The 24,111-nt window shown below is 41.9% G+C and overlaps 1 long non-coding RNA gene across 1 annotated transcript; it reads left to right on the top strand.

Moving 5' to 3' along the window:
* The first annotated feature begins 719 nt into the window (after window positions 1-719).
* Window positions 720-1,671, top strand: LOC106893296. Its single transcript, XR_001413039.1, has 2 exons — window positions 720-1,179; window positions 1,362-1,671. It is a non-coding gene; the product is annotated as an uncharacterized LOC106893296 (long non-coding RNA).
* The last annotated feature ends 22,440 nt before the right edge of the window (window positions 1,672-24,111 follow it).

Below are 24,111 nucleotides of genomic sequence, written 5' to 3'. Positions count from 1 at the left end.
CGGTAGAGCCTGTGCTTATTGCCTAGCTGGAAACGTAGCCCCACAGATGATCTAATCCCACCCGTTGACTCAGCGCAGAGGAGGAGGTATGTTAGACTTCTGATTTATTTAGTGAGTTGAGATGAACAAGTGAAAAATCTGTCCTGCTAACACTTGCTTGAGCCAGACTTAACTCCAGTGAGAAGATGCACTGAACTCAGTGAAACTCCTCAGGGTAGTAAATACTCTGGATTTTGTTGTATACGGCAGCAAAATTAGTTTTATCAGGTTCAGTATGAGAACTGTATTTTTGTTGGACAGGAAAGAAGACAAGGATGAACACATTTGAAAAACCTTAAAAACATTTTTGCAATTCTCTGCCACGGGAATGCATCTCAAAACCAGTTTTGAAGCTTTGAAAAAGTGGAATAGGAGATAGCAAAGTTGTCCAACTATACTCACTATGCGCTGGACGCAGCTGAAAATTTCAGTTTGGGGTTGGAGTTTTTTTCTCTAAATTTAAGTATAAAACCTTATTTCTCTAAGTCATTACTCCAAGAGTGGATACTTTTTTTTTTACTCTTTTTTTTCCTCAAAATGCACTGATAGTATTTGAAATACTCTACTATAAATCTCCTACATTAAAAACATTTTTGCAATTCTCTGCCACGGGAATGCATCTCAAAACCATTAAAAACATTTTTGCAATTCTCTGCCACGGTTTTGAAGCCGGTTTTGAAGCTTTGAAAAAGTGGAATAGGAGATAGCAAAGTTGTCCAACTATACTCACTATGCGCTGGACGCAGCTGAAAATTTCAGTTTGGGGTTGGAGTTTTTTTCTCTAAATTTAAGTATAAAACCTTATTTCTCTAAGTCATTACTCCAAGAGTGGATACTTTTTTTTTTACTCTTTTTTTTCCTCAAAATGCACTGATAGTATTTGAAATACTCTACTATAAATCTCCTACAATTATTTTTTTTTATTATTATTATTATTAGGCATCTATTTCCCTTTAATTACCAAGGATGTTAGGCCTGATCCTACAATGTGCAGAATTAATGGGTGAAATTCCCCTCTTCAGATTGGGGTAATACGAGTCCTAAGCACTGCTCAGGTCTGATGTAAGTACCCCTCAAATGATGTTTAGATGGGTCTGCAACAACTCAAGGACTTTGTGCCAGAGGCCTTACCGCAGCGAGGTAATTGCCACTGTCCCTGCAAAGTCCCTGAGAACTGGTGGGAAATGCTGAGCACGTTGAAAGATCAGATCCAAGGGGTTGACTGGGGCTGAGGGGAAAATCTTAGCACTTAGCTGGGTGAGGTAGGACAGCATTTTTCTGTGTTTAGCATCAATACAATTGTATGGTCTTACCGCAGCGAGGTAATTGCCACTGTCCCTGCAAAGTCCCTGAGAACTGGTGGGAAATGCTGAGCACGTTGAAAGATCAGATCCAAGGGGTTGACTGGGGCTGAGGGGAAAATCTTAGCACTTAGCTGGGTGAGGTAGGACAGCATTTTTCTGTGTTTAGCATCAATACAATTGTATGGTTGGCATGGTTTAAAGAAAAAAAAAAAAAAAGGAACTTAAAGGACAGCTGTGTTGTACTTTGGTGATCGATTACTCTGTATTTTAACACATTGTATGTCTGTTTTTGTGGTGCTCTAGTGGTAAATAAATTATTTCAATTATATGTTGGTGTTGCTTTCATACGGCAGCGTTCTTCTGGCCGAGGCGATTCCTCTGCTCTGGCTCAGCTTAATCCCTGCAAAGCCTGATTAGGTGTGTGACACACTAAAGTGTGTGTGACCTTGACATAGTCCAGCGCAGGCTGAGGTAAAGAACAACCATCCAGGGTCAGTGTGAATCACATCTGCTCTGAGGATTGCTTTCCCCTCTGCCACTGCAGTGTATGTCTATAGGCAAGAAGTGGCTTCTGTGCAGCAGTGCTGTCCCATGAGTGTCTGGTACAGGTACTGCCCTGGGCAGGGGTGGTGTTACCCCATGGCCTCATCCCTTATTAGAACCATGCCCTGGCAGTCCTGCTACTGCAGGCACCAGTTTTGGGGGCTTTCCTCTCCGGTAGAAGATCTCAAAGGAGTTTCTTTCCCATTTCTGTAGTGCTCTGGGAGGTGAGAGGGTGATCTGTTTCATGATGCCCATACACTAAATGGTCCCATGTTGCTGCGTCCTTCATTAGAGCGCAGTGAAACTGCTGGTTTTGTATGTTGTACGAAGTAGTCTGCAATGGGATGAGGTGGGGTATTGGAGGAGAGGCAACAGACACAAGTTAGAACATGGCAATTCCTGGCTTTGTGAAAAGTAAAATATTTTTACTGTGGAGGTGGCCAAGCCATGGAACATGACATCTCCATCCCTGGACATGCTTAACACCAAGCTGGGCAAGGCTCCAGGCAGCCTGCTCTCACTGCTCCTGCTCTGAGCAGGAGGTTGGGCTAGAGACCATGCACAGCCTTGACCACCCCCATGAAGCTATGAACAGTCGTGGTCCAACCCAACCACTATTTCTGTTACTGGCTGAAAGAGTGCAAGAAGTACTGGTGCTTAACTGCCTCAGCTATTTCAGTTTGCCAGCAGCAGCCACATAGCCACGTGGAAGTGGATTTTTTTGACAGAAAATACAATTCCCCAGTTTGTTGTAAGTCTCTCTCCGTGCCCTTGCAGTTGCATTGTTTAAGCAAGTAAGGATTCAGGAGCCTGGCATTGCAGCTTTTCTTTTCAGACCTTTTGCAGCTGTAGTCAGATAAAGAAAACTGATGGGAAGAAAGGCTGAAGGAATGAATCATTATTTTTAAAGCTGATAAGATCATATATGAAAATGCTTCCAGACCAGGGACTGGTAACGAGAAGGGGTGACCACCTGCTCCTCCTGGTGCCTTCTCTGGGATCTAAGGGGTGCATAGCATTTCTTGGCATGAATGAAAGCATATGTTTATGTCAGATTGTTTAGTGTTGTTGTGATAAAATATAACAAATGGACTCTGTGGTCTGTGAATATGTGTTTAAGAATGTAACTTGGGATGAGCATTAAAAACAATCTTACGGTCCATTTTACCACAGTTACACTCCAGCCCTACAGCAATCTGCCTTAATTGTTTTCAGTGAATTTATACCCGCATAAAATTATGGTCCTGCAAAAACTACCCCATACTAATTTTCATTCTAACTATTTTTAGTTACCCAGCTATGTACTTTGACACGAATATTACCTACCAGCCCCATTCTTACCCAAGGTAGAGAATACTTTGCAATTGTCTGCTGCATTTCTGAAATCAATGAAGAACAAGAGGGTTTGAGGAGGAATGTTGATTGGTAATTTTAGATGGGAAAGTGGTTCTGGTGGCTATAACTAAAGAGGAACTAAGGGGAGGGAACACAGTGTGCTAAGCAAGATTTTATAGCATGGGGCTGAAATGATGGAAGCTCTCCCACAATAATGAGATTTATGCAGAATATTTTGATGCTGGGCTTGTCTTTTCCTTCCCTTTCACTAACACAGTCTCTCTAGACTGTGTCAGTGAAGCTCTTGCTACACTGCTTGAATCAAATTGTGGTTAATAAATGTGGAATATTCAATATAGGAAAAAACCCAAACTGTGTAAATGTCTTGAAAACCATTTTTTAGGCCAAAAGCTGCCTCTTAGATCAGACGGAACAGATTCTATGAGGAGCCATGAGTTCTGGAAGAAAATAAACCAAGAAGTTATGTAATTATATGTGGTTATAAAGTAGATGTGAAGTAATGTAGTTGGCTTGTCAGTGGATATGGGTGTAACAGTAATTTCTTCATCTGTATAAAAATAAAATTAAATGGAATAGAAAGCTGATGAGAACTTCCAATCAAATTTGATATGCTCATTTAATGAAGTAACGTGCTGGAATCTAATACAGAACCCCTGGGGTATAAACCTTTCTTAAAGCATGTGGTGGTCCAAGAAACAAATACTTCCTTCGAATGGGGTGTTTTAGTGCCAAACCAAGATGATGGCAGGGATGGAGGAAGGGTCACTTGTCGCTGATCTTTGGGTCTCGGCACTGTTTGTACATACTGTAGCCAGGTCCCAATTAAAAGATCCACATTACTGATACCAAGAACGTTTGCCACGAGAAAGGGAACAAGGAAGATACAGATGGCATATGGGACCTGAGTCTCTTTTTGTTCAGGAGAGTACACCACAAGGCTCAGAGGGCGGTTTTTACATACAAATTCATCCAGCTAATTAGAGATGGATCAAATTAAAATGTTAACATGTGAGTCTGCATTTAACCAAAGATGAAAATCAGGTGGTTCAAACCTGAACCACTTTTACAAAATTCAGCTAGATCAAATACCTGCAACTGATTTGTAACCAAACATAATCACCAAATTAACTACTGGGGAGTGTAAGGCTTTTAGTTTAAGACGCCACAAGTTCTTGCACTTGAATAGATCTGAGCGTGCCAGATGAAAGTCTCAAAGAATAGTCTTGTATTATTCTTTTTCCCAAGCACAAAGATGTATAAATCTAATTGCTATTCACAGTAATGGCAATCAGAGACAGTCAAACTCTCTACACATTGGGGTGGCTCCTAGACAACTGGTAGTGGGACACTACACCTGAGGTCACCTCGTTCTTCAGTGATTAAAAGACTAGCATTATGGGACTATGTGATGGGTTTTTTGCCATCTGATGGAACTCATATGAAATGAATTGATGGCTTCATTCCAGTTCCTTGTGTAAACTTGTTGGCAGTCTCCAAGGATACACAGACTAATTTCATCCATCAAAAGCAGAAAATATCTTTATCCGGAAAAACCTGCCTTTTTTTTTTCCTTTGGAAAAATGTAAATACAAAGGACAAAATATGCAGCAGTTCATGGGCAAGTTATGCATTCCTCTGCAGTGTGTAACCTGTTCTGAAAGAGGTGGTCTGGATCAATGTGTGAGCATTTGCGAGGGAAAGCTGGATTTGGAGATACTCTGAAATATATTGTTTCCTCTGCTTTGTCTGTGAAACACTCAGTTACAAAAAAGCCAAAAGGCTGTAAATAAGAATATGAGCTGACTTTTTTTTTTTTTCACATTGATATCCAGCTATGATGGATAACACAGGAGGTGAATCACTGCAGATCTGGAGTGTCAAGTACAGCCAACTGATGTACACAAAGTTGGGTCACAGAAAGCAGAGCAGGAAAGATGAACACAACAGAAGGTTTATGTCAGCATAAAGTATAGACCTTAAATAAAGCCGCAGGAAAACTGGGCTGTTTTCTGTTGTACTTTTTGCTTTGGACTTGGCTGTGCTTCCGTAGCACAAAGGGCTGTTCCCATTTCTCATCCTTTGTCTTGGAATAGGAGCGTCTTTAGGGAGGCAGGAATTTACCTAGGAATAACTGAAAGTCACTGATACATTTTGACATCATTATCACTGTTAACAAGACCTTAATTACCTTTTCCTGTAGCTAAACACCCCTAACTGCTCTCCTGGCCTCTATCTCATTCCTCCACTGCTTTGTGGTAACAGATGGTGTCTATCAGGTAGCTGAAATCTCAGTGGGTATCCCAAGGACCAAAGAAGAGATCTCAAGCATTAAAACCACGGGTTTCTCCAATGCCAGGTCCCTTGAAGCAGTGCTGTAACTCACCAAGCTCTCTGCAGACTGGGCACAAAGCAGGACCTCAAACGCACTCTCAACAGCGGGCTGTCCATGTAAATAATGCAAAAATATTGTGTCTTGATCTCCACAAGACCCTCATGGACTCATTCAAACAACTGTCTCACTGGTCAGACTTCCTTCCCCCTTGTAAGCAGTGTAGGAAGAATCAGTGACTCCCATTCACATCCGGGAAAATCTGTTCTCAGAAGCTGGTGAACAGGTAGATGCAAAAACGTGTCACAGACTGCAGATATGAAAAACCCATCTACACACCTGCAAGCAAGAATGCACATCACAAGAAAGGAAAGAATCAGTTCATGCTTGATCCATTTCTGTGGATGCATAGATTAAAGACCGCTTTAAAAATTGCTTTGGACTACAATGTTTATATAGATTTTTCTGTATTCATAAGCCTCTCCCTCAATTTGCAAAGTATCTTTGCACTTTCTGGACAGCTTCACTAGTTGTATTCTTAGCAGTCTTACTGTATGGCCCCTGGGAGGGAAAAAGGAAATTTCAGAGACTATTTCACTTCTGGGTTACTCCAGCCATAGCAGGTTGTTCTTGTAACTTGTGCTGCTGGATGCAGGAAATGACTTTTGGAGGCAACGGAGTTAAACTGACCAGTCTTATTCCCAGCGCTGTTACTTTAGCTTTACTCCAGTACAGCTATTTCAACAGGGGACAAACCAAGCTTTAAAATCATTTGGCTAAGACAGATGAGACTCAGTTTGCCATTTTACTGGTGGTGTCACACAAAGCATGTGTGTAAAGTGATTGAACATTGATTACCGCAGTAGCCTGTATCACAGTAACCTATAAGGATCTAAATTACACATCTGTGTTTATATTTGAAGTCTTGCAAAATTAAGAATATGACAATTTTCTGAAGAAGGAAGTTGATCTTACTATCACTTAAATGGGTATATTTTACAAGGTGTTGCTGTCATTTTTATCTCATGCAACAGTATTGACAATAACATTCTTCAATGCTGGATTCAATTCTTGTGCTGTGTTTATTGCATGGGTATATTATACAACTATAGCTAGGGGAAACTATACTTTTCAGTTGCTATGGTTTTCTCAAATAATTTTCAGGCTGAACTTTGGATATTGGAATTCAGCCCATAGATAAATTTGTCTACAAAGTTTTAGCTGTGACTTCTGAGAGAACAGGTAAGTATATTTGCCTTATACTCCAATCAGAAATGCTGTGCACTCGTAGCTCAGTCTGAGAGCAGAATTCAGGCATATGCACTCTAGGTTGTTGGGGTCATATAGTTAGATTAGTATCTCAATTTTCATTTCAAACATGAAAGCAAGTTTCAAGTGTTCCTGACTGTAAAGAAATGCTTGAAACCATGAGCTGTGTTGAATTAATACGACAACATCTACTTGAGTCTGCAGAATACCCAACACAGAGCATTGGATGAAGATGGGCTCTTCACAGCTTTTCAGTGGAGAATATGCTCTCTTCAGAGATATGGCCTCTCCCCCATGCCTACAGCATACAGCAAAAAAGTCTCCCAAGTGAAACAGTCATCATCTGCTTTCTTTTGGTTCTGAAGAAACAAGAATGACCATATCAGATTTTCATGTTCTTTTTAAGAAAAAAAAACCAACTCTGAGGAAAAAAATAGCTAATCATCTAAACTGTTTTCAACCTTGACAATACTCTCTCCAGAAATAAAAATAAATAAATTTGTATCATGAAATCATCCACCTGTGTAAGTGTTCTAATGAGAAGCCTTTCCAGAAACAGCCCAATCCCCTCCTGCCTGTGAAAAAAGGACGAAGCACTTCAGTGCCAATACTCTCCACCAGCTAATGGGAAGGGAAGGCAGATGCCTCTTAAAGGAGTTTTTAGCCACACTTCTCACTCTCAGTTGGGCTTTTATTCACTGCCGAGTAGTGGCAACCTGACAAGAGAATAAAGCTATGATGGCCCTTTGAGATAAGGTAGATCTCAGCAGAAGACAAACTGTGTTCAGACACATCTTCATGTTCAACCACTGCCCGATCTAATAGAAAATCTAAGCACGAAGGACTCTCATTCAACAAAAAATGGCCACAAAGAAAAGCTGCATCTCCAGAGATGAACAGGCAGAATGAGAAAGCTTTATACCAAACAAAGGCCTGCTTAGGAAAGTACAAGAGCAGTGACTATCTCTGTCAAGGCATGAAAAAAATGATGACACATCCCTAGGCTAGCCAGGCATTGCGTGGGAGTAGTTCATCACAGTCTAGTTTCAGCTTCATCATGAACTTGGGTTACTTACTGGTATGTGTCGGTCTCTGAATCTTGATTTATTCTTTTGAAATCTTCTAAAGAGTAATCTGCCACAGAATGTGTTTCTATCAAGGGATGAAAAGTAGCAAATGTCCAAATAAAAATTAAGTGTCTAATAAAAATTAAAGGTCAATCAGACTCTTTCTGTGTAAATCATTATTGTACCCGTATTTCCTGCTCGAATAATTATAGGATTTGTTTAGAGGATTGTGATTCTTCTGCTTTGTTCCAAATCTGTTGTAAATTACTTGCTAGAGATTGCATACTCAGCATCTTTATACTAAAATAATTCATACTAAAATTTTTTTATTTGCTTTAAGGAAACTGCTTCCAGAGGCTAAAGGACAAATCTGATTCTTTTATTTCTTCCTTCTGCAGCTTATGTGCATTGGCTGTATCAATGCCATGAGTGCATGGTGTTGATTTTCTTCTATCTGATGTGGACATCTCTTGCAAAAAGGGTACAGCATTGAGCTGTGTCTATCAGTTTGCCATATAGACCAGCAATAGCTAGGAGGCACACATGTGACTTTAAGTGGGTTGGCTTGAAGCTGGGCTCCTCAAAGTGAAAGAAGCTTCCCCTCCTCCTAAACTTGGAGCTCCATTCTCCAGAGCAATTCTTGGGTTTCCAGTCACAGTCACCATTCCACAAGTCTGCCTACCAGAAACCAACAAGCAGAAGGCACCTTTCATGATGGAAACAGAGTGGGAAGTCCAGAAAGCTTAGATCTTTTTATAGACTTGGCAGCCTAAATATATTCCCAGCTAAGAAATACTTATATGAATACAAATAGCCATATGCAGTGATCAAGTAGGGAAAAACTATTTTTGTCTCAAAAAAGCAAAGAAAACAGATCTGCAGAAACTATATCAAAGAGGCTTGTTAAAAGGGGGACAAAAAACCTTTATCTCCAAGTAAATAATAAAGCTGACACTGCTGAAAAGCCAACAAGTTTCCACCATTCAATTTATATCTTCTTTGTTTGATTATTCTATTTCTGGGGTTTTTTTAAAGATAAAATTTGGTGTGTCCACTTAGCCTTCAAATCCAGTACTGGTTCCCTGCTTAGATGAGAAATACTGTGTTTTTATGTTACTAGTTTAATGCAGCAAGCAAACAGAGATCAAAGTATCTTGAGAACTACATTTAATTATAATCGCCGCCACAAATGCCAGAGCAAGATGTGGCTCTTTCATAAAAGAAAACACAGTAAAACAATATTATGCAGTTTACAAATTCCATCAAACCACTGTACAAATAAACAATGCTACTGAATCACACAACAAATCATCTTACAATTAGGCCACACAAGACCATCTGGTTTACAAACCAGCCTACGAGCCAAAGAGGAAAACTTTGAAGATAAATATTGCCATATGTGGAAGCCCAGGAAAAACATTACTTACTAGCACAGAGCATCATTTTGAAATGTAATTCTCCATGGGAAGTAGAGATTTCTTACTGAGGCTAATGTTTTGCAAGAAACCTCACAAAATGGAAGCATAAGGTATTACAGATAGGCCCAGAGACTGTGAAAGAATGAAAGCACTTTTACAGCTGCCTGTCTGCTGCTTGAGTACATAAGTTAATTTGGAAGTTTTAGCATTTACTCTGTCCAGGACATTTGTCTAGGTCCATAAGGGAAACATCCTGTTGTTTCTCAAAGCGTACTGATAATGATAAAAAGTAGAATTTGGTCTACCTGAGCTTTGAATGGCTAATGTAGAATTATTTTATCACTCATAATAGTGATGGTCAGGGGATCTTAGAATGCTGCTGGACAGCTTTGCAAAACTTCAGGACTAAAGAGCAAGATTTACCAAAGCAAATAGGTATTTGGGCTGTTTGTCTTTGAGTCACTTAATGATTGTGTAGTTCAGGAGACTAGAATTCAGCATTTCCTAAAAAACCAAGACACTGTAAGAGATCCAAAAATAAACACCAGCAATCAAGACGTTTAAAATCATCTTTCAAAGATGTTGACCAATGAGCGTGTTTTTTCCTAAGTCAGTGGTAATTTTCTCCTTAATATCCGTGATATAGGATCAGGTCCCGAAGTGTAATGGTCAAAAAAGGAGAATATAAAAAAAGCAGCAGATCATAGCAAGCACAAAATCATCATCAGTTGCATATTCATATGAACAAATTTTGGTTGAAATAAAAAGTACAGAAGTGTTTCATTTCTTAGAAATTTACAATCTCTGTGCAGTTCTGCTGGTTTGTTCCCAATTTGTTTTGCCTTATGCCATGAAAGGTCATGAACATCTGAAAAAGGTTTATCTTTCATGCTTTGAAACAAATGAATGAAAAAAAGTTGAAATATTAAAAAGGATATGTTAGGACATTTATAGAATGATAAAATAACCTTTAAACTGTATTGGTTTATATGCGCTATATAGGGTATAAAATTACTTGAAAGCTCATAATTGACATCTCTGGCTCATTAGATGTTTTCTTTGTCACAGGTATTTCTCATAAAGTTGATCAAAGGTTTGGATTCTCCAGAAAATGGCTCATATGTTAAGAATAACTCAGAAGTGCTGAAGTCACAGTTTTATTGTTGCAGGGTTACTAATGAAATCTGTACTCTTGGTACTGAGGTTTCAGAGATGGGTTTAGGCAATGTTTTTGCAAACTATGAAAACACCATTAAAAATGCATCCCCCCGTCCTCCCCCACCCCCAGTTTTCAGCCTCAAGGCAAGTGTAACATCCCTACAGCTGCCCTGCTTTGAAACTTCTCCCATCTGTGGGGTCCAGCACATCATCCTTTACAGAAATGATATCAAACTAATTGGTGGGTTAGTTCACTAAGACATGAGGCTACACACAGCTGTATCATACCTCAAGTGGTCCTGGTGCACGCCGAGCCTTCACACCGGGTCTATGTGTGCTGCAGTTGTTCAGTCCAGTGGTTTCAAGGTAGGTCTGATTTACACCAGTGTAGGTCTGAGCCAAGCCTTCCTAAAACAGAATGAGAAACAAAAGTGTTGTTGGTCTGACTTTGGGTGCTACTAGCTTATGTATTCAGTAGGTGCTGCATGTCACAAGGAACACTACTGTGTTTTGTGTATATTTCTGGCTCATGCAAATATGTGTTCTTGCATTTCATCCTTTGAAGTTTCTCTAAAGGTTCCTTAGGTCACAGGGTGGAAAAAACATGGCTATCCTTACTCCAATGTATAAGAATTGAGTCTTTTCTCATATTTGCTGGCTGGTTTCTTTCTTACTCTGAACTGCAGCCCCTGCATTAGCCGGCTATTCAGACCAGATAGCCAGGGCAGAATGGGAGATGTCTCCTTTTGGCATCACTGGGCAGCAGTTTTCACAGAGATTCAGAAGCTGATACATAGAAGTCTGCCAGCTTACATTACATACAGATCTCAATTTTGCTATAGTGATGTTGATGCCATGTATTAAAATGGTGAGCTAGCAGGCTGTGCGGTTTCAAATCATGATCTTTGTATTACTTACTGATTTTTTAATTGAGAAAGCAGCAGTCATTTTGCAGGCAATGACAGTAGTCCTAGACCTACAGAGCGCACAGAGGAACATCCGATCTTTTCCCTTTGGCTCCAAGATAGACAGCTAAAACTGTGGAGGAAACTGAGACAAAGTTCCTCAGGAGGGTTTTCTCCCCAGATGACATTGATCCCAGGCTTGTCTTGACAGAGCTACACCAGTTTATCCTGGCTGAAGATCTGCTCATGGATGGGCACCATCACTGACCCTGAGATGGCTTAAAACATGTGTGAGTCACGGAAAGGAGAGTTTTGGATAGGAAATTTGGAAGGAGTGTGCGAGGGCAGGGCAGGCAGGAGGGGTGCCCATGGAAAAAAGGGCACTTCTGCTTCTGTGTTTTATTTCTGTATTTCTTGCCCTGCTGTCTCCCTGTCTTCTGGTATCTCCAGCACAGCACAGACTGCAGCCCTTACCATGCAATCAAATTAACAAAAAGACTTCTCCCAAGTGCTAGGTTTTGGCTGAGGTGTGAGCAAGAGATGAAATCTCTCTCATCCTTGCAGAGGCCTGTTTCTCTGCAGCTGATGTTAAACAGCACTGAGTCATGGTAAAAGACATCATTAACTCCCCGAGGCCAAAGAAATGCTTGCCAGCATCCCAAAGGGGATTCCCAGCCACCTCAGTCATGCGCAGCGCCTCTGGCATCCAGTGGCTTGCCCAGCTTTATTTATTTATTTGTCTCATTTACCCCTGTTTTGTCTGGAAAAGACTTATCTACTTCTCCTCCTGGGACTCAGGTCTTTCTTTTAGCTCCTGCCAAATCCCAGAGCCACATGTTTTGGGAGCCTTTTTGAAGGAGGAGCTGGCCCATGTCCCTTGGTTGGCTGGCCAGCAGCTGGCTTGTGGGAGGTAACCCTCCATCTCACCCACGAAGAGAGGGGTGAGATGGAGGGTCGGACCTGCGCTGTTCGGCAGCCCACAAAGGATGCAGGGTGGAAGTTTCACCCTGGGAGGTGGCTTTAGCCATGGGCTGGGCTTCCAACAGGGACGTGGCTTCCTCTCACATGGGTGGGATGGGAAGGGCAGGTAGGACAGAAGGAGACGGAAAAGTGATGTTCAGTGTCACTGGGAAACTTTATCAGGCAATAAACATGACCCCCAGCACCTTGCATACATAAGCCAAGCCCTGTCACAGAAAGCCTCTTTCCCCCTCGCTCGCTTGGGCGGATGCAATGCTGGTGGCTGCCATTCTGGTTGGGACAAGACCCACAGCTGGGCCACTGGCATCCATGGAAATACAGATAAAACCACAGGGGTGGTGCAAACATGTGCCTTGCTTGGGAGGCTGCCCATCTAGTGTCCCCAGCGAGATGGGCCACCCTCCTGCACCTACCCTGCTGCCAGGCTGCAGCAGGGCCATTCCCCCATTCTGGGGTGGCTGGGCTTGGGGAGTGCCCAGCTGCACTCCTGCCACACAGCTCAGCCCCAGGGGATGCAGAGGAGAGCATCATCAGTGCTGCCCACATCCAACGCCCTCCACGGTGGCAGCCTGCATGGCACTGTCCTGACATTAAATAAATCATAATTAAAAAAAAAACCCAAAAAACCACCAGAGACAGGGAAAGGGAGAAAGAGAAAGAGGGAGCGAGTGAAACATGCACCCTCCATTTCACAGTGTCCAGAAAGCCTGGCTGTCAGCATCCCGCTGGACTCCCTCCAGGCAGGTATTCATTACATAGATTTGACTTTTTAAATACGATAGAAATGAGAACTGCAAACTTAATATGTTTTTCTACTTGGGAGATGAGGGGGCAGGAGGGAGGGGAATAGCGTTTACCTCATAATTTCCCTTTCTCTTCCCCCCTCTGTGTAAGCCACATTATTCTTTCTGAAAAGGTACTTGGGGAAACTTGCTAAAATTTTCCCTCATGCTTGAAATTTACTTACCCTGGGTAACAGGAAATGTGGAGTCTTGTGATGTAGATTGTTATACCAGATGGTAATCTTAGCACATGCTATTTGTGTAGATCTGTGGTGCAAGTGAGTCATCATTCGTAGCTGACCTTCACTGCTGTGGAAATACTTCTTTCAATAATAACAATAACAACAATAACAAACAAGGTTTTGGCGTGGTTTGGCTACACCTGGCATGAAGACAAGGGCACACTGTGCAGCTGGTGAAGGTGGGTCATGGGCTCCCTGTGGAGCATGGTTACAATCACTCCGGAGTGGGATCCAAGGCTCATTATGAGTCTTTCCATCGACTCTCCTGAGCTCTGGATCAGGCCCAGGCCATGTTGCATCACATTTCTTCACAGCCTCCTTACGTTCCTCTCTCTGCACTCCACCGTTGACAGAAGGCACTTGCCCATTTTTTGCTCTATAGGAAGAGGTGCAGATGCATGAGCAGACCCAAGTTTGCTGCTCTTTCCAAACTCCCTGTGTCATACTGAATTTAGGAGAGAGAGATTGTGAGATGAGTACCCCTGAATTGCAGTTGTGCTTGCAATTCCCACATGTGAAAAAAAAAGAGTTTTTACCTGAGTGACGTACCAAAACCCCTTGATATTTTGATGAGGGGAGGATTCAACTTCTGCTGGAGCCTCCCACAACACTCGTGCCAGCTCAGCCTTCCTTGTCTCTTTCCCTTGTCTGGGTTGACAATTCTGAACACAGATTCCTGCCTCAGCAAACCTGCTGATCCTGCAAGCCCTCTACTTGTGCAGCACTGAGCCCATAAATTGAAATTGCAGTTGTTATTAGCAGTGCCACTGCAGTCCTGTGGCAATCCAGGAAAACTCCAGTGCTTCCTGCAGCAATGAATTCCACTCTGGGAAGAAGCATTTCCTTTTGTTTTCCTGAAGTTGTTGTACTGTGGGATTTCAAAGAAAGATTCTTTTTCTCCCCATTAAAATTAAAATACTGAATGCTAACAGAAAGTAAGTGCTTTCTGGCCCTTTGTAACTATCCAGACCTCAGCCCTTACTAGCTGTGATGGCTTTCCAGGGTCATTCTCCTGGTCATTTAAGCACCCTTTTTGCTAGGACTGTCCTAGCAAAAAAGGTGAGAGTTTCAGACCGGGTTACTTATTGTGCTTAGAAAGTTGTCTGATAAAATAAATAAAGCATTTAAGTAAGGCTTCTGGGTTCTCCTATCATATGTCAAACTTTTCAAAACCGATTACAACTCACATCTGATAGAGTGAAAATCACACTGGCAATTAGATCAAGAATGGCTGATTAAATTCCTCAGGCTTCCCAAATCACAGTGCTAGTATTTGTTTCAAAGACCTCATAATTACTGTATTTAAAAGCCTGTTATTCAATATTCTTCTCTAACTCTAAATTGCTCCTGATGTCAACTCAAGGTACACGAAATTCTGTCTACAGCATATGCTATAACCAATCAGTGAATATGACCTTCATGGCAGAATGTACATCTTTCGCTTCGTACTAATCTTCTCTTTGAAAGATGGATACTGTAGAAGAGGCAGTAGGTTTGATTAAAAGCCTATTAAATGAGTGGAAAAACTTCCATCTTCCATGGATGTTAGTGGTCTTTGGATCAGGTTCCTTTGTGACTGATTTTGCCGAATCACTGTTGCAATAAAAATGCCTGTTTTCTGATGCTGAACTGTACTTACCTCCCAATGAGGGGAGTACAAGTGACATATACATTCATTTTAACTAGTCCACATTTTTTAGTTACTTTGATGTCATTAGATGAGAGGATCTGACAAAGCAGGAACTAGTTACAAAGCAAAAAAAAACCCCAGACTTTGGAGTGCTGTGAAATTGTATATTTCTTCAGCAGCCTGTCTCGTTCAAGAGAATGTCGTATTTGTTACACTGTCCTGCTGGTAGCAGTGATAAAGTGTTTTAAAACTGAAGTCCATTTTCTTGCTCTCACATCCAATATATGCAGCCCTTGTAAAAGGCAGAAAAATTCCTGATGTTTGAAAAAGTTGCTTTTGGTGCCAAAACAGACAGAAAGCAGTCTATGCTCCTGTAGAAATGCAAGGGGAATAAAGCTGTTTCTAAGGGGATAAATGTCTCTCCTATTTCCTATTCCCTGTTACTTTGGTTACTGTTACTTTTAAACATTCCTAGCATTTTGCACATAATAAAAAAATGGCAAAATCCCTGCTTATTTCTAGACACTATTTTCAAACCAAAGCTGCTTATGTCAAAAAAAGGTGTAAACACCAAAGTCTATTCCATTCCAGTATAACACCCCATCCTAGATGGAACTCTTGCCACTCTGCTTATTGAAGGAAGGAGTTACAGGAAAGAAAAAACAAACAAACAAAAAACCCCAAACAAAAACCAACAATAAAAAAGAAGCAAGCACTTGAAAACCATCATCATAAAGCCTAGAGATCTGCCCATTCTCTTTGGTCTTATGATCACCATTGAGAATTACATTTCTTCCTTCTGTGGTTTAGTCCATGAAGCAGGTCCTACATATGGTCATGCTACAACATTACATATAGTCCTCAGCTGTAGACAGTGCATAAATATGACTGTCACATGAGCTATTCTTGCAAAATATTGTACTAAGGAGTTTGGTCCTGATGAAACAAAAGTAGCTTATTACAGCCTGTCCCTTGCACTTTGCATCCAGCTAGCATCATCCATTCCCCTCTGTTGTCAGTCTTTCCTCCAAAACTGTCCCTCAAAGAAAGCAAATAGCAGGCAACCCCACTTCCCATCCCCTTACCAGAGCCACAAACCAGTACATTCACATCAGGACAAATAGCTTACCACTAGGAATACTTCCTTATGACAGCCTTGGATGCAGTCCTGTAGCTTGTGTTTCTTTTATTTATTTAGGAATCTGTTTCAGCTTGGTACTTAATTGTGCTAATGAGGAGAGCAGTGCAGCTGCTGTGCCGTTTGGCTCCACCCAGAAGGTTACAGATAAGGAAGGAAAACACAGCTTCAGATTTCCACCTGCTTGAAACCTTCTTTGTGTTTTCCTGCAGGACTAGGTGAAAGATAGCTGCTGCCATCCCATAATTTCTAGGCTTGAAATGGTAGGTGGACTATGAAATGCAAAACTGAGTGGGATTATCCACACACAAGTTGACCTGCCTGTTAGAAGGCTTCACATACACCCACCCAGCATGAAGCTGGGCTGGGTTCAGGGCCTTGGGACAGTCATCCACCATCGTTTCCCATCTGGCTCCTCACAGGCTCTTTCCACCGATTCCTTTTCTCTCTCCAGTGGGCTGGTATCTGCCTCTTCATAGGTAGTGCAAAACAAGGGTTTACTGGGCATCTGAAATGTTTTCTTTCCATAAGCATTGCCCAAGACTGGCCCAAGTTTTGTGTCTTGCAAGATGGACTGTGCAGGATTTCATTTGCACTTTTGTAGCCTATTAAAATGACTGAGTGACCACCCACTATAGGTTTTCTGTTCCTGAAATCATTTTAGCTTTCATTTAACAGTAGCATCTCTCTTTGCACTGTGGCTTTCTTTTTTTTTTTTCCTTAGAAGTATAATCATAGAATCATAGAGCATTACATAAAGTAGCATCGCTGGCTGAAGTATCCACAAATATGGTAGTCTCCGAAGTTCCTAATTTGTCTGTCATTAGTCATATCCTTTAGTTACCTCTGGCCAAGGCATATATGCAGTTCTTCTGGTAACTTATTTACTCAGGACAGTTTAATTCAGAGACAACATCTGGATTTCCATGGAGGCCAGTCTTACAGCTTAGCTGACTGAGGTACCACAAAGGTCAAATGAACTGCCTGTGGTAATACTTTAGCTGATATTGAACTTAGGACCTTCCTGCCTCCAAAACACTGTGTTGTAACTGTTTGACCCTCCTCTCTCCTCAAAAATCTTATTCCCAGGGATGATATTCTTTCCCCAGGCCCTGATTATATCCTTCCTTTTTCATGTTCATTTTTAGGCCAATTTTATCTGTTCACTGTATCGAGCACTGTAGGACTGTCTTAAGAAAACACTGCATGACCTCCTAGCTTTGGCTCTGCATTTGTTTCCAAATCATACTTCAGTGCAAAACTTTTATTGTTTTGTTCAAACCACAGACAAGGCTTGAAAGTGTCCTTGAAGCCCATTCCTTACAAATTTCTGAGATGCACAGATATTTCATCATCTGCAACTGTCTTGTGAAATCAGGTCTTGTTAAGAGGCTTTTGAAGCCATAAAAATCCATACAAAATAAAACTGTATTGTCTTCAGCTATTGTTTCTGTGCTAATTAAACATCTTTCTGAACAAACAGATTCAGGATCGTGTAAACTCTCTAATAAAGTTGTAATGAAAGAAATATTCAAAGCCTCAGTGATTAATGAGCAGATGTTAACAGGCAGTGCAAACTTATGGGAAACCATTTCTAGTAGTGATGTCAACAGAGAACAATTCACAGACATAATTACTAAAAAATTATCAGAGACTTCCTTGTCAAGTATTTTGTATGTTTATAAAGCTGTTGGTGACTCATTTTAAGCAGTCTGGGAGACTTATTTGATTTGGAATCGGGGTTTTATTATAGCTTAGCTGTTATGTAATAGTTTACTCAGACGAAATGATCAGCTATTCTTCCATCTCAGCATCGTCCGTATGTGTGCACTGAGATTCTTTCTAATTCTCTCTGAAAACTGAATCTAAATACTTTTCCATACTCTCAACCTTTGGAATACAGTCCTTGTTAAAGCTGAGTAGTAGAACAGCCCTTTGCTTAATTACCCATTAGATAGTCTGCCATGCACTATAAAGTTCAAACACGGTGGTACTACCAGCCACCTTGTGCAGTTCGGTTCCCTGTGCCATGTGGAGCAGATCTCTCTGACATGGAAGCAGCCTCAGTAAATTGTGCCTATGTTTGCTTAAGAGGTAATTTCATAGCAGGCAGAGCGCTGCCATTTATGCAAGGCAGGTGCGTTCGCTAATTTCTTAGGTTATAGCACAGACTGCAATTAATGTTGTCTGTCTCTCCAGTGTCATTAATGTTGAAGCGGAGTAATCTGGATGTAATTTTCACACTGGCACTAAAATGACATTTCAGTGATTCCAAGAGTTTCTTTTTCCAAGACATTCCAGTACAATCAGCTCTGTAGTTACCCGTCTTTTTCTTTGATTGCTTACTGTCATTCCTCCAGATGAACTCCAAAACCTGAACTTGGAATTTTAAAAAAGACAAGCACAGATGTCCTCCACTCCCAGCTCTTCTTCTGGATGTTGCACATTTTATGTATCTGAGAGGTAGCTGGTATTTGTAGAAAGCACTGAGATTTTTGGATGTCAGTCCAGAGTTGTATTTTTGATTTCTGTGTCATATACTGTGGTAGTGACAAGTTGTGGCAGATGAGTAATGCCCATCAATATTATATAGAGACTTGCACTACCAAAGCATGCTTGGTGTTAACAGCAAATAATAATATATTTGGGCTACTGCTCTGAGAAATCTCTGTAATGGACTTTCGGTACTCAGTTTTCATGTTTTCTCATCTGCAAATATTATTTAGATTAACTTTAAATTATCAGCTGCAGTCAAACCTCAACACAATTTCCCAGAAAATTATTTTGCTGCACAAACACAATAGCTTATCAGTACAAATAGGTTTTTTAAAGCTTCTCTCACTCAGACTGTAGCCATTTGGGGCCAAAAATAGTCTATATATTTTTATATGTATAGACAATACCTTGTATACCAACAGTTCTCTTCTAATATGGATGAGGCCCTAGAGCACACACACACTCAGCCTGCAAGGAATTTCAGAAAGAGCTGTTAGAAGAGACATCTTCCTAGTGATGGCACTAGTAGTGATCTGGTGCTCTAGATGCCAGAATACTCAACAGCACACAGCAAGGGACTACTACAACTCAGAGCAGAGACGTCAAAGTTTATTCTACTTGGAGTACACAGCCTGCTGAATTACCCCATGGTGTCTTAGAGAAGAACCGCCTCGAGGAGTTTGGCTCCCAAGAGTCTCTAGAAGCCAGCAGGAGCTGGATGCCTACAACATCCTTTGCAAACTCTAGCCCTGCTCTCACAGCAGGAACTAGCAAAGGACTTCTGTGGCCAGAGCTTTTAAGGGAACTCCGTCTTTCCAGAAAGTGACTGAAGCATTTTTAATCAAGAAGTCAATGGGTGAAATACTGTTTTCAGATGTGTGAGTAGACCTGAAATTATTTTTCTGATATCAGGACACCTGGTCTTGTACTTTTCTCTTACCATTTCACCCCTCTACTCCAAGCCTATGTGGCTCTGGTTTTGGGAAGGTCTCACCTACTGGAGGAATTCTGGGAAAGCAAATGCAAAAACTGAGGTTTTCTAATCACCTTGGTGAGCTTCCACTGCTGCAGCACTCATCCAGATCAAGGCTTGTCAGGAGGTGGTTTGGAAACTAGAAACTGCAAGGAGCCATTTACATCCACCTGCTGAGCTCTGGCAAGTGCTTCTTTGATGACAGCTATCAAGGTGCTCAGCTGTATCTACTCTGAGTCCACCATGGTCATGTCAGCATCTGTAAAAAATTCTTGTCGCAGTACAGAGAAAGGTCACTTGTCTGCTAGGAAGCATTTGGTACCTGGTATAAGCCCTCACACTGACAATGCATCCTCAAAGTAAAGGTCCTGTGTGAAAATGCCCTTCCCCTGAGTGTCCAGTGAGCCTCTAAATGCACCCAGTTGCACAGGCAATTTAAAAATGAAGGGAAACATGTTGCTTTGCATAGAATGCAGCCTCTTTCAATTTTTCTTATTGCATTTCGTGACCAAAACGCAGCCTCTGTACAAGCTGTGGACTACATACTAGTGACGAGGAGATTTTCCCCATCACCGTATCTCTGTGCACGGAGCTCAACACACTCTGAAGAGCAGGAGCAGCAGAGAAGGAAGCGACCCTGGAGCACCTCAGCCCCACCTTGTCCCTGGCTCTGGACCCCAGCCAGCTTCCACATGGCAAGGAGAGCGTTTCTGCTGAAACCACGCCGTGTTGACGTACTTGCTGGCTCCAGGTTTTTTTCTGCAAATAGTTTGCTTCAGCCTGATAGCATGCCTAGCAGCACTTTGGGCTTGTGTTTAAGTTTAACACCATACTTTTGTAAATACATTCAGCGTCATAATGTGATAAAATAGCAGAGACATACTACAGCTTTCTCTCCTTGCAATTGCATTTCATAGGATCATAGAACCATAGAATGGTTAGAGTTGGAAGGGACCTTAAAGATTATCGAGTTCCAACCCCCCTGCCATGGTCAGGGACACCTCCCACCAGACCAGGTTGCTCAAAGACCCATCCAGCCTGGCTTTGAACACCTCCAGGAATGGGGCATCCACAGCTTCCCTGGGCAACCTGTTCCAGTGTCTCACCACTCTCACAATAAAGGATTTCTTCCTAGTATCTAACCTAAATCTCCCCTCTTTCAGTTTAAAACCATTACCCCTCATCCTATGGCTCCCCTCCCTGATAAAGAGTCCCTCCCCATCTCTCCTGTAGACCCCCTTTAAGTACTGGAAGGCTGTTATAAGGTCTCCCTGGAGCCTTCTCTTCTCCAGGATAAACAACCCCAACTCTTTCAGCCTGTCCTCATAGGAGAGGTGCTCCAGCCCTCTGATCATTTTCATGGCCCTCCACTGGACCCATTCCAATAGGTCCATGTCCTTCCTGTCCTGAGGACTCCAGAGCTGGACGCAGTGCTCCTGGTGGGGTCTCATGAGAGCAGAGTAGAGGGGCAGAATCACCTCCCTTGGCCTGCTGGCCACGCTTTTTTTGATGCAGCCCAAGATGCAGTTGACTTTCTGGGCTGCCAGCATGCATTGCTGGCTCATGTTAAGCTTCTCACCCACAAGTACACCCAACTCCTTCTCCTCAGTGGTGCTCTCCAGCCATTCTCTGCCCAACCTGTATTTGTGCCTGGGATTGCCATGTTCCAGGTGCAGGACCTTGCACTTGGCTTGGTTGAACTTCATGAGGTTTGCACAGGCCCACCTCTCAAGGCTGTCCAGCTCCGTCTCGTGGCATCCCTTTCCTCCAGAATGTCAACTACACCACATAGCTCAGTGTCATCAGCAAACTTGCTGAGGATGCACTCAATCCACTGTCCTTGTCCCAAACAAAGATGTTAAACAGCACTGGTCCCAGTACCGACCCCTGAGGAACACCACTTTTTCATTGGACTGTTGACTGCAACCCCTTGATTTTGGCCAGCTAGCCAGTTCCTTATCCATATTTGTAGCATTACTGGGGATCTGTTCATCTGAAGAACACCTATCCTGGAAAATAATATAGTGTCAGTGTTGGCTGTCGACCTGGAAAAAACAGCGCAGTGCTGAGAAAGCATGACCCCTTTTCAGTTCCGATCAGCATGGGAAACTTGCAAGGACTTATGAGGATGTCCAGAAGTGTTTGTGTTCCTTAAAGCAATGTCTCCAAAATCTGAATAAATGACTGCAAAAAATAAGATGTACAAGACAGAGAGACTTTCTGCCTTTGCTATTGCATTTAGCTGTGGAGTTCCCATTCCTGGGCTGAAGGCCATGTGCAGTGGCAAGTTGGGCTTTGCAGCAGCAATTGCACTCAGGACAGAAACACTCAGTGGATGAAACTCATTTTTTATGGATGTCTCTCCTTAACCCCCTCTTTAAATCTCCCAGAACAGAGTTGAGTGGGAATTCGGCAGCGCCTAGAGTGCAGTGGGAATTCTGCTTATTAAGACCAAGTCCAGGACACGTGCCATGGTGGGCAGGGGCACGTTGAGCAGCTTGAAGTGGGTTACTACAGGATCTGAGCAGCCCCACGGACTTAGCATACTTGGCTCTGTCCTTCAGTGGCAATATTGCCACTGGAGATGGAAAATTTGAAATGGGCAAGAGCTTTTAAAGGTTAAAAAGTTATTTTAAGTATACAATGTTTGCTAAACTATTTATGTATCTAAGCTATACTAATACGGGACATTACCAAGCAAGGTACTAAAGCCTGTATTTAAGCATGCAGGCATTCTAATCAACTTCCTATTACATGCTTAGAATTGAGTCTTGTTATGAAATGCTTTCCTCAATCCATGCTTTTAACTGAAAACCCATCCGTGTACGGCCGAATCACGTGTGAGTCATTTAATTCAGATTGAGCCCCATGTCAGCAAGGTTAAGTCTGTAATATTCACTTGGATAGTAATTATTGTCTTCAATAGATCTTTTAATTACAAAACCTTTCTGCTTTGTTATGGAAAAGGCGTAAACAGCATGCTATTTGGTAAATAGTAATGGTAAATATTTAGGGGTATAAAAGAGGTGGAGAGAGTGACTCTGAACACTGCACTTTTTGAAGTGAATTCTGGATAAGGGAGTTAAAATTGTTACCAAAACAATAAAATTCAGGGCTGTTTCTATGTTACAAACCTTGAAGTAACTTTCTTTTATTTATTTATTTATTTTTAATCTTCAGTAATTTATTTTGTAAAGGTAACATCCACATTTTTTTAAAGTTTTTTCAATTGTGATTTTCCAGAGAAATTTTGCTGAGCTATAATAATGTATGCGTAAAATAACATTGTAAAATACAAATAAACCTGAAGAGCAGGTATTTTCCAGAAGGCTTTTTGTTGCTTTTTATAAGATATACTTGGAGGAGAAAAGAATGACACAGTGGCCAAATGGTTAAAAAAGCAGATCCAATAAATAAACCCCCTTTTGGACTGTTGGTATCTGGTTGGAGACCAGAGAGCAGAGAAGGGAGGTGCTCTGCACAAGGGCTGCTTGAACTTTGTAAAAGAGAAAAGAAGCTTTGGGGGTATCCTGTGCCATAGAAAGAAATGTGTGTCAGAGCTGTATGTGTCTGTGTATTTATGTGGTGTGTGTGGGTGAGAGAGAGGGTCCTGGAAGCAGAGACTAAATGAGGGATGTGGTCCTGGAAAGAGAAAACTAGAGAAAGGCCAAAGAGCATTGCTGAGCTGGATCCAGCCCTGGGACACCACTCCAGCCAAGGAAGCTGTGAGTTAGATTTTTTTTTTAAAAAACATGTACATTTTTATTACATTCTAAGTAATTTCCCACAACATTCCACATTTTTAAAGCCTTTTCAGAAGGGGAAAGGGAGGGAAGCTTAAGAAACATTGGAACTTTTTTTTTTTTGAGAAATTCCAGATCTCTTGAGAACATAAAGCATTTTTAAGGTTCCTTACCTGTATTTAAAAAGCTAATGATGACATAATCAAACAGGCTATAAAGGAGCAGCACTGCTCAGTGAGAAGAAAACCATAGGGGGCAGCTCCTCAGCTGGCAACCACTGGCGAAATCAGAGCCAGTCTGACCGATGTCAGCAGCTGATCGTTCACAGTGATCAATAAAGGCTACAAATGCTTGTTTTTCTGCTGGGTATTTCATACACACCGCTGTAAAGTGAGCCCAGAGTGGGCAGTGGGACCGTGCCTCACTTTACGCAGCAAGAAAACAGGGCCAGCTGAGTCACTAAGATTTCACAGCGAGTACGTAGTGGAGGCAGGGATAAAACATATCCTCCTGCTAAAAGCACGGGGCCAGCCTCCCTGCCGCCACTTCGTCCTGCTGGCACACACACTGGGGTGAATCCTTGCAAACTGCTCTCAGTGGCTTTCCTGTGCCCAAGTAGACGAGGTCAAGTTGTTCACAAAGCACACAGGAGCAATGGCCATTTCTGTGTTCAGTTTGGGTCATTTTTTGCTGCCCATGATAATTGTTGCTATTATTTGCCATCGTTGTGGTCTGTTT

This window comes from Calidris pugnax, unplaced genomic scaffold (assembly GCF_001431845.1).
Source record: "Calidris pugnax isolate Ruff unplaced genomic scaffold, ASM143184v1 scaffold24, whole genome shotgun sequence".
NCBI classification, from domain to species: Eukaryota; Metazoa; Chordata; class Aves; order Charadriiformes; family Scolopacidae; genus Calidris; species Calidris pugnax.
Note: the sequence above shows the minus strand (reverse complement) of the source record. Positions and strands in the feature narration are given on the sequence as shown.